Here is a 24,574-nt window from a genome sequence, read left to right as displayed (position 1 = left end):
TTCCACTCCATGTTAGCAGCTGTCCTTAAAAGTTGTCCCAGGATTCTGTCATCTCCAACATCTTGGAGATTTCATGACAATCTATGCTTCACATTCACAGCTTCACACAATGACCTCTTTGGGCTTCCATGCAGGGACACCTCTGACACATGCCTAGCCTCAGTAGCTTTCCTTACCCATGGAGGGAGATTCTACAACCTCTTGTATTCTTGAATCGAAAACCAGAACCACTTAACTGAAACTGACAAGTTCATCTGCTTGGTGGGGCTGGAACTTGGCCCCTCATTCAAATACATTTGCATTAGTTTTCTGTTTTTGATGGTTCTTCACTGCTTAAACTTTCCTTTAATTCTTTTTTGTAAGTTAGAAGCTTATCTGGATGGGGTCTTTTCCCGAGGTTATCACCCATTTTATTCCACTTAGCATCAAGCTTCTTTTAAAACTTTTTGTCTCCTTGAGCATTGGACTGGGCTCCACATTACATTTACTGGTGTTCCTTATCAACAAACTGTGTTTTGTAGTTTTCTCTGCTCAGCTTCCTCCTTTTCATTATAGATCTGTGTAAGAGTAGCCACTAATACTCAAGCAACAGACCCAGTACTAGGCTGTTTTGAATTCTCTTCAGTCAATGACATTAATCCAAAACTCTAACTTCCAGAAAACTTTTAGGACAAAGGCAGAAAGCAGCCACATTCTTTGCCAAAATATGACAAGAAGTGTCTCTAGGCCACTTAATAATATTCATCACCTCTGAAACTTCTTGAGTTGCACCCCCAGAGTTCAAATTTCCCTCAGCACTGTCTTCTGTGTTTTTACTAGGAGGGTCCTGTAAGCCCTACTTAAAGCATCCAACGGCTTTTCTATTCAAAAGTTCCAAAGTCCTCCATATTCCTCCAACAAATAACATGGTTTAAATGTTTTCTTCCATAAGAGCTATCATGATGATTTCTCTTTACAGCAATAGAATAGTGGCTGGGACAGGTGGTTTGATAAAATCCCTGATAATTGGGATGTAGGTTCTTAGCTACTGTTACAGAGCTATCCCTGCTCCCTCCCATGATTGTCATGGACTAATCTTTTGAAGGTGTAAGCAAGTCCACAATTAAGTGCTTTCTGTTAGTTGTTGTGAAGTTGCCTCTTCAAAACAGTAGAACAGTTATTAAGAATGGGGTTACATAATGAAACTTTGGAGAGAGAGAAACAGAGATACACACAAACACAGAAAGACAGAAATAAATGTTTTCAGTTGATCTGTAATAATTCATTATTTTTATCAAGGCTACACTATAGGAAATGCTAAGGATATTTTTAAGATAAAAGAAAATAGCATTATACTATAACTTGGATCTAAAAGACAGATTGAAGATCAATTCCTGATGTGTTAGCTGGTTTCCTGGTTTTTATTTTTTAATTTTTTTAGATTTATTTATTTTACTATTATATGTGTATGAGTGTTTTTCCTGCATGTATGTATTGTACCACATATGTGCCTGGTACCTATGGACATCAGAAGAGGTCATCAGATCCCCTGAGACTGGTGTTGTAGGTGGTTGTAAATCAATATGTTGGTGTTGGAATTTAAACTTGGGTCCTCTAAAAGAGCAACAAGTGCTCTTAGCCACTGAACCAGCTCTCCAGACTGGTATCTTGTTTTTAAATAAAAACCTTGTGAATAAGTTGAGATAATCAGGATCATTTTCCCATCTCAATATATTTAGCACACTGGGAAAAAATCCTCATTATCATCAATATTAGGGTTCTCCACAGAAAGAGAATTAATCAGATATAGAGAGATTATGGATAGGAGAGTACTTATCATAGTAATGTGCTGTGAAAATTATCAAAAATGTGAAAGTCCCACAACATGATGCTACCTACAAGTTGGAAAACTAGAAAAATAGAGGTGTATTTCATTCTGTGTTCAATGGCCTAAGAACTAGGAATTCTGATATCTAAGAGGATATCATAGACATCACAATTCCATTAGAGGTGGGAAGAATTTACACATTTCATGCCTATTTTCTTTTCTATTTGGGCACTCAACAGTTTAGATGGCATCTACATACATTGATCAGGGTAAATATTTATACAGTCAACTTATTCAAATGCTCATCTCTTATGGAAGCTGCCTCTCAGACACATGAGAAAATAATGTTTGGTCAGTTCTGTGGGCATCCCTTGTGTCAGTCAAATTGATATAAAATGAATCATCACATTCTGTAAAGAAGTATCTTTAAGGGTTTCAAGCACAAGGATATGGCTGTCTTCAGGGTTCTTCAGTTGACCTACCACACAGTGGCCTGCAAATACTAATTCATGGTCAAGATTGTTCATCCAGGAGCTCAATAACATAAAAGAATGAAGTGAGATGCACAATAAAATGCAATTCTGAAATCTACTCCATGAGGCCCTAAATGCCTCCCTCCAGCCCCTTTTCCTCAACAATATTTACTTATGCAGTTTGAGATAGTCTCCATTTTGATGTGGATTACAAATCTCTCTTTCTCTTCCCCCTCTTCTTGATGACAGAAGCAGCCAGAGGTATCTGTGTAGAAACAAATAACAAGAGAAATCACTCCACTTCTTTGCCATCCGTAGTCCTCACACTTCACTGGCATTTAATAATTTGGCAGTGATTGTTGCTGGGAATAGAATAGCATAAGAGACAGTTTATATTTAGATAACATGGCCCTGATATGAATAGCTGGTATGAGTCTGCTAAAACATAGATGACACTGATATACTGCAAGATATGATCACAAAATTACTGACTCTAGATATCTAAGGGTAACAAAAGTAAGCAGTGGTGTAATCTGTTATGTCATTATTTTTGGCAGAGTGACACTTTTGTATGATCTGCATAATCTGCATAAACATGACATTGAGGTCAGAAGCTTGAACATTTGCCTTCACCAGTCGACCTGTATCTGTCTGCTTGTTGGCAGATCTGTGTGCTTACCTCCATGTGCTGTATGTATTGGTCCACATGTGTGTCTATGCCTACTTGTGTGCAGCCCATGTATGCTGGCATTTGCTGGCCTAGAACTTTGCGTGGTGGCCTTTCCCTAGAGTGGATGTAGTACGTTATATAAGTCCATGACTCCTTAAAATCTCATCAATGTTTATGTCTTCTGTGACTCCCCACCCCCAACCTGGCATTAGTGCATGGGCTGCATATCTGGTACAATCCAGCAGGACATAATAGTGAGGGGAAGACCAAGAGGTGAACAGGACCCCTGGATCAGTAGGAAAGATTCACATAGGTACTTGTGGGCACTATGCCAAGAGAGGTGAAGAAAGTAAACTAGTTATTTTCACAGCACTGAAAGCTGAACATGAGGGCACTTGCAGTGGGAAGTCAAAGTATGTGAGCTGTGAACTGTGAAAGAGAAACTGAAAACTTGGGTATGTGATTTAACACATGGCCTCATGAAGGCCCTTTTATCAAAAGGGATGCAATATAGTCAGAACATGGGAAAGCCAGCTTCTGGGTTTCTAAGACAAGGGGCCAGATAGTGACTCTCTGACAGTGGAAGAGATAGAGAAATTGGCCTCTATCACCATCCTCTTTGAGGCAGTGTCCATAAGTTTTGAGACTACAAAACTGGGAAAAATGAGCTGGATGATGGCTATAATATGTCTTGTATCATCGTCTTTTTCTCTCTAAGTATATCCTAGTAGTGGAGCTGAGATGCTCTGTTAGGGGGGTCCAGAAAGAAGGCTAAATGTTGAAATCACTACTTCTTGGTGCCCAGTAATTTACCCTACTTCTATCTTGACGTTGGAGCATGTTCCTCATAGTGGTGGTTTCATTGGTAGTGCTTAAAACACTGATGCCCAAATTGAAGTTTAAGTATCTAGGGCTTGATGAGTGACATTTGCCACAGCAATTGCAGTTTTCCTGTTGCCAGTTGTGCCTGCAAGAAATGTCAGCTAAAAGAGATTATTTTCTCTTGTTACTCTTGGGTACTGGAATAAAAGCTTGCATGGGAAGGTAGAAAATATAAGCTAGAATGGGTGACAGGGACCCAAGAAGGGAAAGAGCATTTAGGACATAGGCTTTTACTTATGGATGCACATTGGAATCTCTTGGAGGGGGGGGTTTAAATAGTGCTCTTAACTTACATTACCAGGGATTCCAATTGATCTGGGCATCACATTTCAAGCTCTCTGGTTGATTCTAATGTTTAGCTAGCTTTGTGAAAAATGGAGTCAGAAATACTAAGCAAGCTATATATACAGTACCAGGTGAATTATCATTGTTGTCACATAAAACATCTCCACAAAGGTTATACCAGTTTTGTCCAGAGCTCTTGTAGAAAGCAGGTCCTGAACAGGCAGTCATACATAGGCTTGTGATTTTGCATTCACAGCAAGCTTCTAAGGCATGCTGCTGATGCTGGTCTACATGTAACACTTTAAGTAAGGAGGATCCCCCAGTCTACTCAATGGAGGGACCTAGGCCTAGGGAACATGGATGATTTAGCAAAATTTTGTGGTTAATTTGGAACCAGGATCAAATTGTCTTTCTCCCAGTGAATATTTCGTATCATATGTGAGAATTCAGCTATGTAAACTGGCTATAAAAACAGAGCATTGACAGATTAGAGAGTAGCTGTCATGATTAATTGACTTGCAAAAAAGTCTAAGAGACTCCCTTAGTAATAAACAGTATAGGATATTGCTATTACTCTTGATTTCCCAATGGAACTTGATAGTAATACCTTATTTTTGAAGACACAACACATTTTGGTCACAGTACATAGAGAAATCAAGCTTAAATTGACTTGGAAACTTCTTCCAACTGGCTAGCTTTCAGTGTTGGAAGGTGCTTTGTAGGCTGCTTTGGAATAAAAACCAACAATCTTACCCAGCTGAGTAACTCTTGTAGTTACAGTAATAACTGACTTAGCAAGGTGTGTCCATTGGTACAATAGTGGCATGAATATTACAGGGGTTAACCAACAGTTTTCTGATTGTATTTAAGTCCCGCTCCACAGGAAAGTACTCATGCTTCATAATATAAACCTGTCAAGGAACCAACAACTGAGCAAGTAAGAAAACCCAGGAGATAACCTACTGCTGTGATACTGATAAACAGGTCTGGTATCAGGCTTAGAACCTTTTAAATACTTACCTGTCTAATCATGGATTACTGAAGCTCCCATCCCTCACTAGAAAAGCTTCTTTTTGCAATGGACAGTGGTTAACACAGAGACTCACAACTTCTCAAAGTACAGAGAATAAACAATAAAATAATGTAGTCATAAATGAGACATATATATCACACTCTGTGATAGCATTCAGAAGACTTTGAAACTTTGGACTAGAAAAGTCTTTAAATGCTGTAAGCAAGGCTTAATGGACCATCCTTGTAGGAGTCTTGAATATAGTAGTGCTGACAGCAAAATGGACCATAGAGGCCCATCTCAAGGTTTCAGAGAGAGAATCAAGGACTTTAAAAGCAACTATCCTCATCCTAATAACTTGCCTGAGACTAGATTTAAAAATGTAACAGACTAATTTCTTTGGTGGATAAAATTTCAAGATAACGTGATGTTGAATCTATGCCATAGTTGCTAATGATAACACTTATATGGGTCTATAATGAAGGAAAACAAAGTGGGACAGAAAGAAATGCAAAATGCGCAGTTTGGAGAGACAAAGAATATTAATAATCTTAATGTTATAGCCAAGGCATCTTCTGAAAGAAAGGCTGCAATTACTATGGAGATTAGTGACATTAAAGAGAGGCCTGTTCTGCACTGGATCAAAGGGAAGGTTGCCCACAGCACAGGATCCATCCCAGCTAAGTGTTCTGGCTAGTTTTATGTCTACTTGATGAAGCTAGAGTCATCTGAAAGGAGGGAATCTCAGTTGAGAAAATGCCTCCATAAGATCCGACTGTAAAGCATTTTCTTAATTAGTGATCGATGGGGGAGGGCCCAGCCCATTATGGGTGGTCTGATGGTCCTGGGTTCAATAGGAAAGCCAAGCAAGCCATGATGAGAAAGCCAGTATGCAGCACTGTGGCCTCTGCTTCCATTCTTTCCTCCAGGTTCTTGCCCTGCTTTAATTCCTGTCTGACTTCTTGTAGTGGTAGATTATAATGTAGAAGTATAAGTTAAATAAACCCTTCCCTCCATAACTTCCTTTCATTCATGGTGTTTCATCATAGCAATACAAATATTATCTAGGCCGCTAATCTTCCAATTTGTGAAAAGAAAAGGCCTGTGTTAAGTATCAAACCCTCAGACTAAGGACTGAGGTGCCTATTTAACATATCAAAGTGGACCTGGCTACAAGGTTCTCCCAACATCCCTTAGTACCTATCTGTTACAAAGTATGCCTGGCATACCTGGCCCCCTATCCTGAACTCTTCAGCCCAGGGGTTTGGGTGCCCTTCCCCCAGGGGCTCTTCCCTGTGTAATGCAGACATTTTGGCTATCTGTCCCTTTTGCACCTTTATTCTCTCTTGGCTGCTGCACTTGGTTCCTCTCTCTCTTAAGCTCCCCCTACCATCCTACATGGCCCAGTTCAGTCTGGTCATGTCCACTCTGGGCTCTCCCAGATGTCCCTGCCTCTGACTATGCTCTCTCAAATATCTACAACAAACTTTCTCCTCCACCAAACCTAAGAGCAGTCATGTCCTTTCCTTTCCTTTGATTTCTTTCCTCTTTAAAAGTTCACTAAGGATTTTTTTCTATCCCCCAAAGCAACCTGTGACAAACAAAACCTGCTGCTACTGTAATTCAAGATTGTGAGGGACCATCCAAAGCTGACGGCGGAACTTGACAGTGTCAGCCATCTGGTATTGGCTTCAGAGGCATGAGGGACAAAACAGCAAGAGGATCCTGGAACCTCCCTCTGTGGTTCGAGAGAACTACTGAGGCCAGGTAGTATGTGGCAAAAGAGTCCCCGCATGGAAGCCCCGATAAGATTGGGAATGCTAAGTGACCATTTAATGAAACTGCAAAGGTAACGTCTGGTTTGTAGTGGAGACAACACAATGTTGGAGACGCCAGAGCCATACAATAGCTTCAGTATTTCTTCACTATGCCTCCATTTCTCTATTTTAGAATGCCAATGTTCATTATGTGCCATTATGTCTTGGAAGGATGTAACTTACCTTTTGATTTTACAGTGGGTTAGAATTAAGAGATTGCCTTGAGTTCCTGTCTTAGTTTATACTATTTATTGCTGTGGCAAACCACCATGACCAAAAACAACTTTGGGAGGAAAGGGCTTATTTTACTTACAGCTTGTAGTTTAAAGTAGAAAGTCAGGATAAGAACCTGAAGGTAAGAACTGAAGAAGAAGCTGCAGAGGAGCACTGCTTGCTTCCTGTGACTTATTCAACCTGATTCCTTATACAACCCAGTGTTGTGTGAGGTTTTACGCTTTTGGTTTTTTGCGAGGCCTACCACACTGCTCCCAAATAAATCACATGGATGCTTATTATTACTTATGAATGCCCAGCCTTAGCTTGACTTGTTTCTTGCTTTCCTTAACTTAAATTATCCCAACTACTTTTTGCCTCAGGCCTTTTATCTTTCTCTATTTCTGTATACCTTTCTTTACTTCTTTCTCTGGGGCTTGCTGTGTGTAACTGGGTGGCAAACTCCTGATGTGCTTCTCTCCTTGTTCTCTTGCTCCTTGTTCGCTCTCTCAGATTTTTCTATTTATACTCTCGACTGCTAGCACCACATATCCTCGCTCCTGCATTACTTTCGGCTGTTCATCTATTTATTAGGGCCATCAGGTGTTTTAGAACGACAAGGAATCATAGTCACAGTTAATCAGTGTAAACAAAAGTAGCACACCTGAAAATAATATTCCCCAACAAATCAGAGTCATCTGCCGAGGAGTGGCACTTCCACTGACTGTTCTGGGCCCTCCCACATCAATCATTAATCAAGAACATGCCTTATAAATTCACCTACAGGCAGTCTGTTGGAGGTATTTTCTCAAATGAATTTCCTCTTCCCTGATAACTAACTTTGTCAAGTCGACAAAAAGTAAAAGGAAGGAAGAGAGGGAGGAAGAAAGAAATAAATAAAAAAAGAAGAAAAAGAAAGAAGACCTCCTCAGAAGAGATTCCAGACTTTCAATAATTGTCTATACTTTGAATGGTTATTGGGGGTGGCTTTGGAAGATTGACTCCTGTGGGCATAGGAGTGGAATATTATGACTTGAATGAGAAATGTTCCTCATAGGCTCAGGTCTATGAACATTTGGTCCACAGTTGGTAGCTCTATATGGAGAGGTTATGGTGAAGTCCAGCCTTGTAGGATAAAGTATGTCCCTGAGTGTAGGCACTGAAAATTTAAAATACCTTTCACTTTCAGTTCACTTCTTGCTTTGTGTTTGCTATTAAAAGTGCGGATTTTAGCTTCCTGTTTCTGCCACCATGAGTGCTGCTTGCTGATATGCCTCTACCATACCATGATAGATTTTGATATATCTGGAACCACAAGCCAAATAAACTCTGTTTCTTTTGATCATTTCCTTTTTTAATCACAGCAACAGAAAAGTAACTAATACACACCCACTTCCCAGGACCTTTGGTTGACTGCACTATACGTGTGCAGGATTAAGTCAGTCAATATTCTAGCACAATGGAGGAGGGACTCAGCCTTTCCCCTTAATAAAGATCTATTGGCAGTTGATGATTGTTAGGGACAGGAGAATCAGTTTTCTTAAAGGGCGCGGTCCCTTTTAGGGTTGCCCATCGTCTCCTGAATGGTCTTACACACATGTATCACAAGTTGGTCTCAGCATATTATTAAAAAATATGAGTAGGGGCTGGAGATATTGCTTGGAAATTAAGAATACTGGTAACTGTAGTTGGGAGGCCACATGTTCATTTCCAGGCTTCCAAGACTCCCATAACCACACAGAAATTGTATTAATTAAATCACTGCTTGTTCCATTAGCTCTAGCTTCTCATCAGCTAATTCTTACATATTAATTTAACCCATCTCCCATTAATCTGTATATCACCATGTGGCAGTGGCTTACCGGCAAAGTTTTGGCATGTCTGTGTCTAGCGGCAACTCCATGGCTTCTCCTTAAATCTGCCTCCTTTCTTTCAGCATTCAGTTTAGTTTTCCCTGCCTAGTTCTACTCTACCCTATCACAGGCCTAAGACAGTTTCTTTATCAACCAATAGTATTCACAGCATACAGAGGGGAATCCCACATCAGGTAGCTTTTCCAGAGAACCTGGGTTTGATTACCAGCAGTTCACAACCATCCGACCCTCCAGTTCCAAGAGATCTAATGACATCTGGTTTCCACAGGCACTAGGCATGCACATGGGCACAGACATATGTGCAGGCAAAATACCCATATGCATATATCTTTTTTTTAAAGGGAAGAAGAGATGAAGTTGAAAGAGGGACATGAGGTGGATATTCAGGAGGAATGGAAAGGGGAATGGTTGGTGGATATGGTCACAATATATTGTATACATGTATGAAATTCTCAATAAGTAAGTGTTTAAAAGTACTTAAGTTATCTGAAAAAAGAAAAATATGGTTGTGTGAACCATTTACATGATTTTTTTCTTTGTTATATTATGATTTTGAGGATCAAACTCAAAGCCCTACTCTTGCCAGACAAGAACTCTACCACTGAGCCACACTTCTAGTCCCTAGATGAATTTCTTTTCTAATTTGTAAATGAATTTCTTATTAACAAAATGAACATAAGTTATTTGCTTCAGGTTCCAAATTATTTATGCATATTAAGGATATCTATACATTATCTATTTATCATTCATAGCTATCTACCTATCTGTCTGTCTCTATAATTTACATTTACATGGTCCCCAGCATTAGATGGTTTGACTTACAGTGTTTTTAACTTTATAACTGTATAAAAAGTGATAGGTATGCAGTAGAAACCACACTTTGAAGTTTGAACTTGGACCCTAATGGTATGTGGACCATACACCTCCTTCATCTATTGTCACGCTGACAAACAGCAACAAAAAAACAGGTTCCCATAAGCCTTATGGTCACCGAGAGGTAACAACCCATACTGTTCAGTGTGTAGGTTATTATCTGAGATGTTTGGCAGGTTGGAAATATTCAGTGCATTTCTGATAAGATTTTCAATTTGCCATGTATTTATTGAAATATACGCCATCATTAGGTGAGAAACAGCATCACAAGTTGGCTATAGCTCAAGAAATCAGATCAAATATTTTTTTTTTCACAGGCAACAACCATTTAAAGCAAGGAGCACACAGAAGGATGTTTGGATGGCTCTACTGTTCAAGGTTCACCCTTGGTTCTCTATTACCATTCTTAACATATTGCCAATATTTCTTCCCCTTTCTTCTTCTTTGTTTTCAAAAACCTGACATTGTGTCTGATAGGAGAGTGTCCAAGATCTACGTGGGTGACAGATAACTATCCTTCTTCAGTTCATCTGGAAGCCCAGGTACCCAGATACTTGCTATGTAGGCTCAATTATGGAGGCGAGTGAGATGCTTGTGGCACCTAGTGAAGATTTTCAACCCTCAACCTCAAAGGACTAGAAGGTTAGTGTCCTCACTTCCCATCAAGCAGGTGGAAAAGCTTCAGGTCAGCTAATTTCATAGAGATATGGAAAGGTGAGGGGACTAGAGCTAAGTACCCTTTCTTTTTCCTTAAGCAGGTTTCCTTCCCATGGGACTCTTGTCATTGCCTGGCCTGGCATGAATTTCCTCCTTAACAAACACCTTTTCCTCATAATACCCCATTCACTTGCTTATCATCCCCTCTGTGTGAGAGGATGTCCTCACACTGCCGTCCTTGCAGGAGGAAAAGAGATTTAAGAGGAAAAGAAGACCCCAGGGACAAAGGAGGCTAAGGCGAAGGACCTGTGGGAAAGACGCTAAAAACCTGTGCAAGAGATCAGGAAAAGCGAGGGACTTGTAGGAAGGCATTGAAAACCCATGGGGAGAAATCAGCAAAAGGCTCCCCTTTATCATGGCCATCTGCACAACCTGGAGCAGTGTAATCATGATCCTGAGCAAGAAGACGGAATCTTACAGAACACTGGAGTCTCTACTAGAGACCTGGCCAAATAGGAGACTCAGCATGCAGGGTCAAGACCTCAAAACTCTGACTGCTAAGTCATACCCAGTCATGGACATTGACAGTTACCACAGAGCCCTCTTGTGGTACTAAAAATAAAAGCAATCTTATAAGACCAGATGGGTTTCCCTGTGATCTGTAGTGGGATCTTGGGAGGACAGGTAGGTAGATGATCTGGTAACATGGGGACACTGGTTCCTACATGTTTGGCAGTATGACAACAGGTCTATCTGTAAGCTCATGCTGAGGGATCCGCACTGATAACACCATCATAGAAGATAAACTTGCTCCTTATGCTATATTTCATCATGGGACAGGATGTGAGGGCAGAAAGAGCTGATGTTTTCATGTGTATTTGGCTTCAGCTACGGTTGGGGGAATGATTTATCAGCCATGAGATACTACATTATATGAGGTGTTTGGCCAGAAATAGCAGCCTCAGCATTGGACATACTGGACCTCTGCCTCCTTGTAGGGTTTGTTACATTCCACTTGTGACATAGCCTTGTTAAAGGGCTCAGGAGAGCCCAAGATTTCACCTTACTAAAATAGACCAGCAACACCCCAGGAAAATGGTGATTTCAAGCCATAGTAAGCACAACATTGATTATGTGAATTCTCATAGGATTTGGTGGTTGGCAGCATGGTGTGCATTTTCTGCCTGTAGTACAGTTCATAAAGCTGGGGATATTGTCTACACAGAGTTTCCAAAGTATACACATGCCCTACCAAATATCCTCACTTTGTATATTTACCAATGTTTCTTATCTTTAAAAGCAGATGAACGAAATCTCCTGATAAGGGCCTGTTTGCTGTTTTGTAACATAATGGGGGCATCAAAGCACAAACATTACAGGAGGAATGGAGAGGAAATGAGAAAGTAAGGTTAGAGTTGCCAGTGGAAATGAATCTAGTGTGTTACAGTTTCTGTTGCTGGGATACAATACCATGACTATAAACAACTTGGGGAGAAAAGATTTCATGTCAATTTACAATTCCACAGCATAGTAAATTTCTCAGGGAAGTCAGGGCAGAAACTCAAACAGGGCAGTAACCTGGAGACAGGAGATGTTGCAGAATACACAGCACAGTGCTCTTTGCTGGCTTACTCCTTCCTGCCTGCTCAGCCTGCTTTCTTATAGCACCCTGGACCAGCAGTTGAGAGGACAGAAACTCCTACAATGGTCTGGGCCCCCCCCCCACAATCTCTAATTCAGAAAATATACTACAGTCTTGACTAGAGACCAATCATGTGAAGGAATTTTCTCCATCGACAGCCCCTCTTTCCTCAGGCTCTTTTGTTCTGTTGAACTGTCCATAGTTTTTATGTTATATTATATTTTGCTATATTATTTTTAAAAAAATGAAATAATGAATGTCAGAAAACAGCAACTGGGGCAAAAGTTAACAATGGGATTGAAGCAAACGTTAACAATGGAACATTTAATTATACCTATATATGCTGGGCGAGGCAAAAATCAATATTCTCCAAAATAGTGACATTGGATATATCAACCCCTCCAGCCAGGACAGGTCTCATGTTCAGGAGTAGTTGACTAACATATAATTGGATTCCATAGTGTGTGTGTGTGTGTGTGTGTGTGTGTGTGTGTGTGTGTGTGTGTGTGTGTGCTTTTATTTGCTTACAGCTTGGTGGATTGTTTTTGATGTCTATTTCTTTTCTTGGTTTTGGGTGGTTTCTGTTGTCATATTCTTTTTTTCTCATTTCCTCTCCACCCCTCCTGTAATGTTTGTGCTTTGATGGCCCCATTAATGTTAAAAAGCAGCAAATAGATCTGTTTTGAAAAATAAGAGTCATTGGCCAATATTTTAAGTGAGGATATTTGGCAGCGGACTTTGGAGACTCCATGTAGACAACGTCCCCATCTTTATGAACTGCACTACAAGCAGACCACGTACTCTATACTGCCAACCACCAAATCCTATGAGAATTAGCATAATCAATGCTGTGCTTACTATAGCTTGAAATCACCATTTTCCTGGGGGTGTTGCTGGTCTATTTTAGTAAGGTGAAATCTTGGGCTCTCCTGAGCTCTTTAACTAGGCTATGAAACAAGTGAAATATAACAAATCCTACGAGGAGGTAGAGGTCCAGTATGTCCAATGCTGAGGCTGCTATTGCTGGCCAAACACCTCATATAATGTAGTATCTCATGGCTGATAAATCATTCCCCAAACTCTAGCCAAAGCCCAATACACATGGAAACACCAGTTCCTTCTTTTTTGTTTGTTTGTTTTTTGTTGTTTTTTGTTTTTTGAGACAAGGTTTCTCTGTAGCTTTGGTGCCTGTCCTGGAACTAGCTCTTGTAGACCAGGATGGCTTTGAACTCACAGAGATCCACCTGCCTCTGCCTCCCAAGTGCTGGGATTAAAGGCGTCAGCCACCACTGCCCGGCTGACATGGAAACACCAGCTTTTTTTACCCCCATATCCTGTCTCATGATGAAATAAAGCATCAGAAGCAAGTTCATCTTCTACGATAGTGCTATCAGTGCGGATCCTTCCTGAGTCGGGGGGCACTATCCTTTCTGGGAGCATGAAGCTAGTCTGGGGTTTCTAATTTTAAAACATTCTGCTAGGAAATTTCTTCTCGTCCCTTTGAGAATGAGGGATTCGGGTCTCACAGATACCTTGGTGAAGGGGGACCATGGTGGTAAAGGAAAGAGAGTGTATCAGGACACCGGAGGCTCTTGCTGAGCTTCTCCAAGAGCTATTTCTCAACCACCTTTCTTTGTGTATTCAATACTAACTATAGTGGATGATGTGGCAGAAAGCTTCCTTCTCCAAACTATTCTGCATGTCACCCCTACTCAGTAGATCATTTTGCTTTGCCTCTTCCTTATCCCTTTGCTAGTGTTTGGATATTATTCTGCAAAAGTTTCCAAAACTTATTTGACCATATTTAAGACTCATTGGTAGGTGAATCACTCACAAGACAAACAGAACCAGGTTTATAAATAAGAGCTCCCCTACCTGTTAAATTTCTCAGTAAAGAAGACTGATTTCTACTAGAACATGTTTTCATTTATTGTTGGAAATTTTCCTAAAGCATATTATGTATTCTTATTAAATTCCTCCCCAAATTTCTCCCAGTGTCTCTTTGGTTCAAATGTTTAGAGAATTTTTCTGGCAGCCCTTTAACTTATCAATAAAGAATAGGATCCATTGGAAATCTTGTGCACTGCTGTATGTTCACTTTCAATCAGTAATAGAACACAGTGTTCATTTTTTTTTACTAATTTTAAAGTTTTTTTCTTTTACTTTTTTGTATGTGTCTTAGAAAGAGAGAGTGTGTGTCTTACAAAGAGACATAGAGAGAGAGAAAGATAGATAGATAGATAGATAGATAGAGAGAGAGAGAGAGAGAGAGAGAGAGAGAGAGAGAGATATTCATTCCTGGAATACAATTCCTTCCCAATAATATGAATATTGTAATGTGTTTGCATCATATATTGCTTTGTATTATATTTCCATGAAATATATACTGATACTTTAATAGATGTGTTGGTCTGCAATATGATTCACCATGATAATTATGTTATCAACCTATTTCTATGCCAATTACTTCTAAAAGATTAACAATACCTCTTTAAAATATACATAACAACTTTTGTTATCCATTTGCTTTCTCTTTTCATGGAGATGTACATTTGCTGGCCATGTCAGTGCCAAAAACAATGATGTTCTATGAATCTTTATTCATGTCCTCTTGAGGACTTCTACATAGGAACATGCCAGGTACAATAAAAGGAAATAGACTAACAGCTGGGTGGTTGTGGCATATGACTTCAATTCCAACACTCAAGAGGCAGAGGCAGGCTGATCATTGTGAGTTCTGGGCCAGCCTGGTCTACAGAGTGAGTTTTTAAGACATCCAGGAATACATAGAGAAACCCTGCCTCAAAAAACTACAAAATAACAAAGAAAGAAAAAAAAATAAAAAGTACATACTCAGGAAAATAATGCAAAGGCTTTGATAGAATCAACTTTCACCCTTTAGGCTATTGTACTCCATCAATTGCAACTTGTAAGATTTAAACAACATATATTTATTTCATATGTAGTAGAGGCTAGAGCGATAATGATAGTGCCAGTGTGGTCACGTTATGGTTAACATATTCTTCCTGGATATATCTTTCCATGATCTTTTTTTGGTGGGGGATATTCAAGACCTGGATAGCTTTTATTGATCTTACTAAAAATTTTACAGTATGTTTTGATTGTATGTATTTACCCTTCACCCAACTGCAGATTTTCATTTTTCATAAAAGGAGCATCTTACTTTTAGGCAAGTTCAGCAGTCCTTTTTCTGTGGATTCTGCATGTTCAGTTCATACAGCATAACTTCAAGCAGTCTAGGCAAGAGCAGTTTCTTGCCTAAATGGCTAGCAAACTCCATACAGAGCATCTTTGGTGCCCATCTTCCTCTTGAGGTTATTGGTGCTACCAGGAGCAGATGTGTCTCACTGTAATGAAAAGTCTTAAGATATTAAGATATTCTGAAGATCCCTGAAAGATTTGGAAAATAACTATCTAACTGAAATATGTCTTAATATATCTTACTAACATGACTACAAACTTGACTATTATAGATGACTCTCTATTAACCTATGTTTCTTAATTATACATTACATTTTTAAATGAGCTGCACAAACACAGTTCCTTAATCAAAAAATATACATATAAGAAAATTGCTCTTATATTTATATCAATATACCATTATCCATTCCAATGCAAATCTCTATAGCATATTCCCCTTTAAATGTAAACAGCCATGCATAAACAATATTTGAGAATATGGGTATAGTTCTCTCCAAACTGTTTCCTGCTTTTTATTGGGCAAAGTAAGTTTTAGGGGTATTCATGGCAATCTTTTGGGTGGTGTTGGTCCATTAAACCACATTAGTTTGGGTTCAATCCATATGTTCCCATCTTCTGTGTAAACAAAAGAAAAACCTCTTTTCCAAAGCAACATATCCTTAGACCCAAATTTTGAAGACAAGATGCCTTTAAAGTATATATGTTGGTTACGTAGTTCCTTCACAGTCAAAAAATTCAAAGAAAACACAATAATATACATAATCCAGATTCTCTGTGTATTTTCCATCTTTACATGGCTTATTTTTCTTTACTTTTTAAAAAATCTATGACCGTTCATAGGTACATCTGTCTTCAGGTTGGGAAAGTTTTCTTCTATAATTTTATTAAGTATATTTTCTGTACCGTTGAGCTGCACTTCTTCTCCTTCTTCTACTCCAATTATTCTTAGGTTTGGTCTTTTTATTGTGTCCCATATTTCCTGAATGTTTTGTGATGAGAGTTTGTTGGACTTGCTGTTTTCTTTGATCAGAGTGTTTATTTTCTCTATGTTATCCTCAGAATCTGAGATTCTTTCTTCTATCTCTTGTATTCTGCTGGTTATACTTGATTCTGTAGTCTCTATTCGTTTACCTAGATTTTCCATGTCCAGTCGGCCCTCTGTTTGTGTTTTCTTCTTTGCCTCCATTTCAGTTTTCAAGTCATGAACTGTTTCCTTTATCTGCTTGATTGTTTTTCCTTGGTTTCCTAGGGTATCATTCACTGATTTACTCAATTCCTCGAACTTTCTATTATACTTCTCATCCATTTCTATAAGGGCGTTTTTTATATGCTGTTTAAGGGTGTCAATCACTTTCATGAAGTCAGTTTTTTCTACTTCTTCTTGATTAAGGTGTTCATGTCCTCCTGTTGTGGGGTCACTGGCTTCTGGTGGTTTCGTGTTGTTTTTCAGATTGTTGGGAGAATTCCTGCATTGGTGTCTGCCCATCTCTTCCTCCCAATACTCCCCTTTGGATCTTCTTTTATAGGATCAGGTCTTCTTGCCCACTGATGTACCTTCCCAGTGATGTCACTCCCCAGAGATGTTTCTCCACAATGATGTTTCACTCGGTGCCCAGAACGAAACTCCACGCTGCTTGGTTAGCTCGCGAACAAAGGGCCCACCCTGCTCGCTGTGGGCAGGCTATGGGAACAAAGGAGCTACCGGCCACCCCTTTGTCCTCCCGGTTCAGATTGGGTCCCAGTGCCCTAGCAGGCTGGGCAGGGAGGCGCTATGCCCCAAAGGAGGGAGGGAGACAGGGGGTGTGGGGATCTGGATGTAAGCTGAGTGGGATAGGAAGAGAGAGGGGGTTTGGGCAGTATAGCCCCTGTAGGCTGGCCAGGAAGTGTGGGCGGGCTGAGGTATGTTCCCAGCTGCCGCAGCACTCACTCACCACAATGACCACAATAACTCAGACATCTAGAGACTCTTCACCAGCGCAAATCAAAGAAGGAAAACACACAAACCCTACTACTTAAAAAGTGACCGGAGTTAACAACCACTGGTCATTAATATCACTTAATATCAATGGGCTCAACTCACCTATAAAAAGGCACAGGCTAAGAGATTGGATAAGAAAACAGGATCCAACATTCTGCTGTCTACAAGAAACACACCTCAACCACAAAGACAGGCACCTACTCAGAGTAAAGGGCTGGGAAAAGGCTTATCAAGCAAATGGACCTAAGAAACAAGCAGGTGTGGCCATACTAATTTCTAACAAAGTTGACTTCAAACTTAAATCAATCAGAAGAGATGCAGAGGGACATTTTATACTCATAACAGGAACAATTCATCAGGAAGAAGTCTCAATCCTGAATATCTATGCCCCTAATATAAAAGCACCCACGTACGTAAAAGAAACATTACTAAAACTCAAGGCAGCCATCAAACCGCACACACTAATAGTAGGAGACTTCAACACTCCTCTCTCACCAATGGACAGGTCAATCAGACAGAAACCTAACAGAGAAATTAGAGAATTAATGGAGGTAATGAAGCAAATGGACTTAACAGACATCTATAGATTATTCCACCCAAAGAGGAAAGAATATACCTTCTTCTCTGCAGCTCATGGAACCTTCTCGAAAATTGACCACATACTTGGTAACAAAGCGAACTTACACAGTTACAAAAAAATATTAGTAACCACCTGTGTCTTATCAGATCACCATGGATTAAAGTTAGAATTCAACAACAATGCTACCCCCAGAAAGCCTACAAACTCATGGAAACTGAACAGTCAACTACTGAACCATACCTGGATTAAGGAAGAAATAAAGAAAGAAATTAAAGTCTTCCTTGAATTCAATGAAAATAAAGAAACAACATACTCGAACTTATGGGACACTATGAAAGCAGTCCTGAGAGGAAAGTTCATAGCACTAAGTACCCACCTAAAGAAAACAGAGAAAGCACATATTGGAGACTTAACAGCCCACTTGAAAGCTCTAGAAAAAAAAGAAGCAGACTCACCTAGGAGGAGTAGAAGACTGGAAATAATCAAATTGAGGGCTGAAATCAACAAAATAGAAACACAGAAAACAATCCAAAGAATCAATGAAACAAAAAGCTGGTTCCTGGAGAAAATCAACAAGATAGATAAACCCCTATCCAAACTAATCAAACGAAAGAGAGGGAACACACAAATTAATAAGATCAGAAATGAAAAGGGGGACATAACCACAGACACAGAGGAAATTCAGAGAGTCATTAGATCTTACTACAAATGCCTGTATGCCACAAAACTGGAAAATGTAAAAGAAATGGACCCTTTTTTAGATAAATACCATTTACCAAAACTAAACCAGGACCAGGTGAACAATCTAAACAGACCTGTAAGTCGCGAAGAATTAGAAGCTGTTATCAAAAACCTCCCTACCAAAAAAAGCCCAGGACCAGATGGTTTCAATGCAGAATTCTACCAGAACTTCCAAGAAGACCTAATACCTATACTCCTTAATGTATTCCACAATATAGAAACAGAAGGGTCATTACCAAATTCCTTTTATGAAGCCACAATTACTCTGATACCAAAACCACTCAAAGACTCAACCAGGAAAGAGAACTAGAGGCCAATCTCACTCATGAATATCGACGCAAAAATCCTCAACAAAATACTGGCAAATCGAATCCAAGAACACATCCGAAAAATTATCCATTATGATCAAGTAGGCTTCATTCCTCAGATGCAGGGCTGGTTCAACATACGAAAATCTATCAATGTAATCCAGCATATAAATAAACTGAAAGAAAAAAACCATATGATCATTTCATTAGATGCTGAAAAAGCATTTGACAAAATTCAACATCCATTTATGTTAAAAGTCTTGGAGAGATTAGGGATACAAGGGTCATACCTAAATATAATAAAAGCTATATACAGCAAGCCGACAGCTAACATCAAATTAAACGGAGAGAAACTCAAAGCCATCCCACTTAACTCAGGAACACGGCAAGGCTGTCCTCTCTCGCCATACCTCTTCAATATAGTGCTTGAAGTTCTAGCAATAGCAATAAGACAACATAATGGGATCAAGGGGATTCGAATTGGAAAGGAAGAAGTTAAACTTTCGTTATTTGCAGATGATATGATAGTGTACATAAGCGACCCCCAAAACTCCACCAAAGAACTTATACAGCTGATAAACAGCTTTAGTAATGTGGCAGGATACAAGATCAACTCCAAAAAATCAGTCGCCCTCTTATACACAAAGGATATGGAAGCAGAGAGGGAAATCAGAGAAGCTTCACCATTCACAATAGCCACAAACAGCATAAAATATCTTGGGGTAAATCTAACCAAGGAAGTGAAAGATCTATTTGACAAGAACTTTAAGGCATTGAAGAAAGAAATTGAAGAGGATACCAAAAAATGGATGGACCTCCCTTGCTCTTGGATTGGGAGGATCAACATAGTAAAAATGGCAATTCTACCAAAGGCAATTTATAGATTCAATGCAATCCCCATCAAGATCCCATCAAAATTCTTCACAGATCTGGAGAAGACAATAATCAACTTTATATGGAAAAAGAAAAAACCCAGGATAGCCAAAACAATCCTATACAATAAAGGATCTTCTGGAGGCATTACCAGCCCTGACTTCAAACTCTATTACAGAGCTACAGTAATGAAAACAGTGTGGTACTGGCATAAAAACAGAGAAGTCGACCAATGGAATCGTATAGAAGACCCGGATTTTATCCCACAAACCTATGAACACCTCATTTTCGATAAAGGAGCTAAAAGTATACAATGGAAGAAAGAAAGCATCTTCAACAAATGGTGCTGGCACAACTGGATGTCAACCTGTAGAAGAATGAAAATAGACCCATATCTCTCACCGTGCACAAAACTCAAGTCCAAATGGATTAAAGACCTCAATATCAGTCCGAACACACTGAACCTGATAGAAGAGAAAGTGGGAAATACCCTACAACAGATGGGCACAGGAGATCGCTTCCTATGTATAACCCCAGAAGCACAGACATTAAGGGCAACATTGAATAAATGGGACCTACTTAAACTGAGAAGCTTCTGTAAAGCAAAGGACACTGTCACTAAGACACAAAGGCAACCTACTGACTGGGAGAAGATCTTCACCAACCCCGCAACAGACAAAGGTCTGATCTCCAAAATATATAGAGAACTCAAGAAACTAGACTTTAAAATGCTAATTAACCCAATTAAAAAATGGGGCACTGAACTGAACAGAGAATTCTCAACAGAAGAAGTTCAAATGGCCAAAAGACACTTAAGGTCGTGCTCAACTTCCTTAGCAATCAGGGAAATGCAAATCAAAACAACTTTGAGATATCATCTTACACCTGTCAGAATGGCTAAACTCAAAAACACCAAGGATAACCTTTGCTGGAGAGGCTGTGGAAGAACGGGTACCCTCATCCATTGCTGGTGGGAATGCAATCTTGTGCAACCACTGTGGAAGTCAGTGTTTCGGTTTCTCAGGAAATTCGGGATCAACTTACCCCTGGACCCAGCAATACCACTCTTGGGAATATACCCAAGAGATGCTCTATCAAATGACAAAAGCATTTGTTCAACTATGTTCATAGCAGTATTATTTGTAATAGCCAGAACCTGGAAACAACCTAGATGCCCTTCAATGGAAGAATGGATGAAGAAAGTATGGAATATATACACGCTAGAGTACTAAGCTGCAGTAAAAAACAATGACTTCTCGAATTTTGCATGCAAATGGATGGAAATAGAAAACACTATCCTGAGTGAGGTGTCCCAGACCCAAAAAGATGAATATGGGATGTACTCACTCATAATTGGTTTCTAGCCATAAATAAGGACCACGGAGTCTACAATAGGTGAACCTAAAGAAGCTAAGGAAGAAGGTGAACCCAAGGAAAAACATATAGTTGTCCTCTTGGCTAAGGGAAGTAGACCAAATTTCCGGGGAGAAAATGGGATCTTGGGGGTGGGGTGGGATGGGGGTAAGGGGAGATGGGGAGAGAAAAGGTAGAAGGGAAGGAGGGGGGACCTGGGAAACAGGAGAATTGGGATAAAGGAAAGGTGGATAGGGGAGCACGGAACCACAATTCTTAGTTAAGGGAGCCACTTTAGGGTGGGCAAGCGACTTGACCCTAGAGGGGCTCCCTAGTGCCCAAGATGAGGTTCCCAGTTAGTTCCTTGGGCAGCTGAGGATTGGGAACCTGAAATGACCCTATCCTAGAGCAATACTGACGAATATCTTGCATATCATCATAGAATCTTCATCTGGTGATGGATAGAGATAGAGACAGAGACCCACACAGGAGCACTGGACTGAGCTCCCAAGGTCCCAAGGAGGAGCAGAAGGAGGGAGAACATGAGCAAAGAATTCGGGACCACGAGGCGTGCATCCACCCACTGAGACAGTGGAGCTGATCTACAGGGAGCTCACCAAGGCCAGCTGGACTGTGACCGAAAAAGCATGGGACAAAACCGGACTCTCTGAACATGGAAGGTGAACATCCAAACTGGCTAGGCTCTCACAAAGCCAGCACATTAAGTAGGATCAAAACCCTATGCCATTGTCCTTGGCTTCTCATCAGCCCTCATTGTTCGCCATGTTCAGAGAGTCCAGCCCTATCCCAAGCTTTTTCACTCACAGTCCAGCTGGCCTTGGTGAGCTCCCAATAGATCAGCTCCACTGTCTCAGTGGGTGGGTGCACCCCTCGCGGTCCCGACTTCTCTGTTCATGTTCTCCCTCCTTCTGCTCCTCATTGGGACCTTGGGAGCTCAGTCCAGTGCTCCAGTGTGGGTCTCGAGACAGAGGTTTTGAATGGAGCATTTGGAGTAAAGTGCTATAATTTGTTTGATGGCAGCTAGACTTGCTATGTGCGTAAAAGGGGGATATTGGGTGCAGCAGCTCAGGCACTAGCAGCTCCACCATGCTAGTGGTGCAATATGCACGGCTTGGAGGCATGAGCTGCTCTGCCATGTTGGATTAGGCTTGGCAAGCCCACAGTACCTGTTTTTGACCTAGGAATGTCACAGCTTAGATTCTTTTTTTTAAATTTTTTATATTATTATTACAAATTTTTACCTTCTCCCCTCGTCCCATTTCCCTCCACCTTCCCCCCATTCTCCCTCTCTCTCCCTCTCCAGACCAAAGAGCAGTCAGAGTTCCCTGCCCTGTGGGAAGTCCAAGGTCCTCCCCTCTCCATCCAGGTCTAGGTAGGTGAGCATCCAAACAGACTAGGTTCCCACAAAGCAAGTATATGCAATAGGATCAAAACCCAGTACCATTGTCCTTGGCTTCTCAGTCATCCCTTCTTGTCAACCACGTTCAGAGAGTCCAGTTTAATCTCCATCAGTCCCAGTCTGTCTCAGCCTACAGGCCCATAGTATCCAGCAGACTTTTTCCATGAAGCAGGAAATTCCAAAGACAGTTCAGTCACTATCTGCTGTGTCCTGCAGAATGTCTCACAGACTCTTTCATGAGTCAGGAACCCCAAAGAATAATCTCACCTTTAGGCAAGTTCAGCAGTCCTCTCTCTACGGGTTCTTTGTGTCCAGGTTATGCAACAGCCCAGGCAAGAGCAGTTTCTTCCCCCAATGGCTATCAAATTCCATAAGGAGACTCTTCGATGCCCGTCTTCTTCTTGAAGTAGATTGGTGCTGCCAGGAGCTCTCCAGCCTCATGTTGGAGGTACCAGCTGTAGCCATTTTTATTGCCACAACTCTATGGCATTTCAAGGTCCCTGCCAGCAAGCAAGCTGCAGTATTCTGCTCACAGACCATACTCAGTCAGACTGCCTGCCTGAAAGAGTCAGAGTTTGCCTTGGCAAGATGGCCCAGAAAGCTAGCATTTTAAAACAGCTTTTTTCCTGCTACGGCAGAAAACCTAAAAGCATGCATTCAGCTTTTCATCAACACCATTTAAGTGTTTTGTGGCAGGACCTCTTAAAAGAGCTGCAGGGTTTTGCAGCTAAGGCTGAGTCAGGAAGCCTCTCTTAGATGAGAGCACTTGCTTGCCTCTAGCAAGCAGAGCAGACCCGAGAAATTGTTGCTACCAAGAAAACATGCTTTACTCTATTCTTTCCCAAGCTTTCTCAGGCTTTCTGTGGATTCAGTTATCCATGTCTGGGCACCATTTGTAGAAGGAGCTGCTAAGGAATGGGCTGGATCTAGCCGGCAAAGCCACAGCTTTAATCCTACGCATATTGCTCAGTAATTTAAAGGCTCATGTGGTCAGAAAAAGAGAGAGATATACAGTAAAGAGAGATTCAAAGATGAAGAAAACCTCTAAATGGTTTACAGTGTGTTGAAATATATGCAGTCCACAGCTCCTTCTACAAAGATGAAATTTCAATCCTGAACATCTATGCTCCAAATACAAGAGCACCCACATATGTAAAAGAAACATTATTAAAGCTTAAATCACACATCAAAACCCACACACTAATAGTAGGAGACTTCAATACCCAACTCTCCACAATGGACATATCAACCAGACAGAAACTTAACAGAGAAATAAGAGATCCCATGTCATGACTCAAATGTAGTTAACACAAATCTACAGAACATTCCACCTAAACAGAAGAGAATGTGCCTTCTTCGGGGCTAGAGAGTTGGCTCATTGGTTAAGAGCATTGCCTGCTCTTCCTAAGGTTCTATGTTCAATTCCCAGCAACCACATGGTGGCTCACAACCATCTGTAATGGGGTCTGGTGCCCTCTTCTGTCCTGCAGGCATACACATACAATATCGTATACATAATAAATAAATAAACAACCAAAACCAATACCCAAAAAAATAGAAAAAGAATGTGCCTTCTTCTTAGCACCTAATGGAACCTTCTATAAAATGGATCACATACTTGGTAACAAAGCAAACCTCCACAGATACAAAAAAAGTTGGTGTAACCCCTTGTATCTTATCAGATCACCATGTCTTAAAGGTAGAATTTAACAACAACACTCCTCTCAGAAAGTCTACAAACTCATGAAAATTGAACAGTGAACTACTGAACCACCCTTATGTCGAGGAATAAATAAATAAATAAAGACTGCCTCGAATTTAACAAAAATGAAGGCACTACGTACCCAAACCTATGGGACACTATGAAGGCAGTGCTAGAAGAAATGTTCATAGC

Source organism: Microtus oregoni, unplaced genomic scaffold (assembly GCF_018167655.1).
Source record: "Microtus oregoni isolate MIOR12 unplaced genomic scaffold, Mior012 000127F_ref0000509, whole genome shotgun sequence".
In the NCBI taxonomy this organism is placed as follows: domain Eukaryota; kingdom Metazoa; phylum Chordata; class Mammalia; order Rodentia; family Cricetidae; genus Microtus; species Microtus oregoni.
This window is presented reverse-complemented; position numbering follows the sequence as displayed.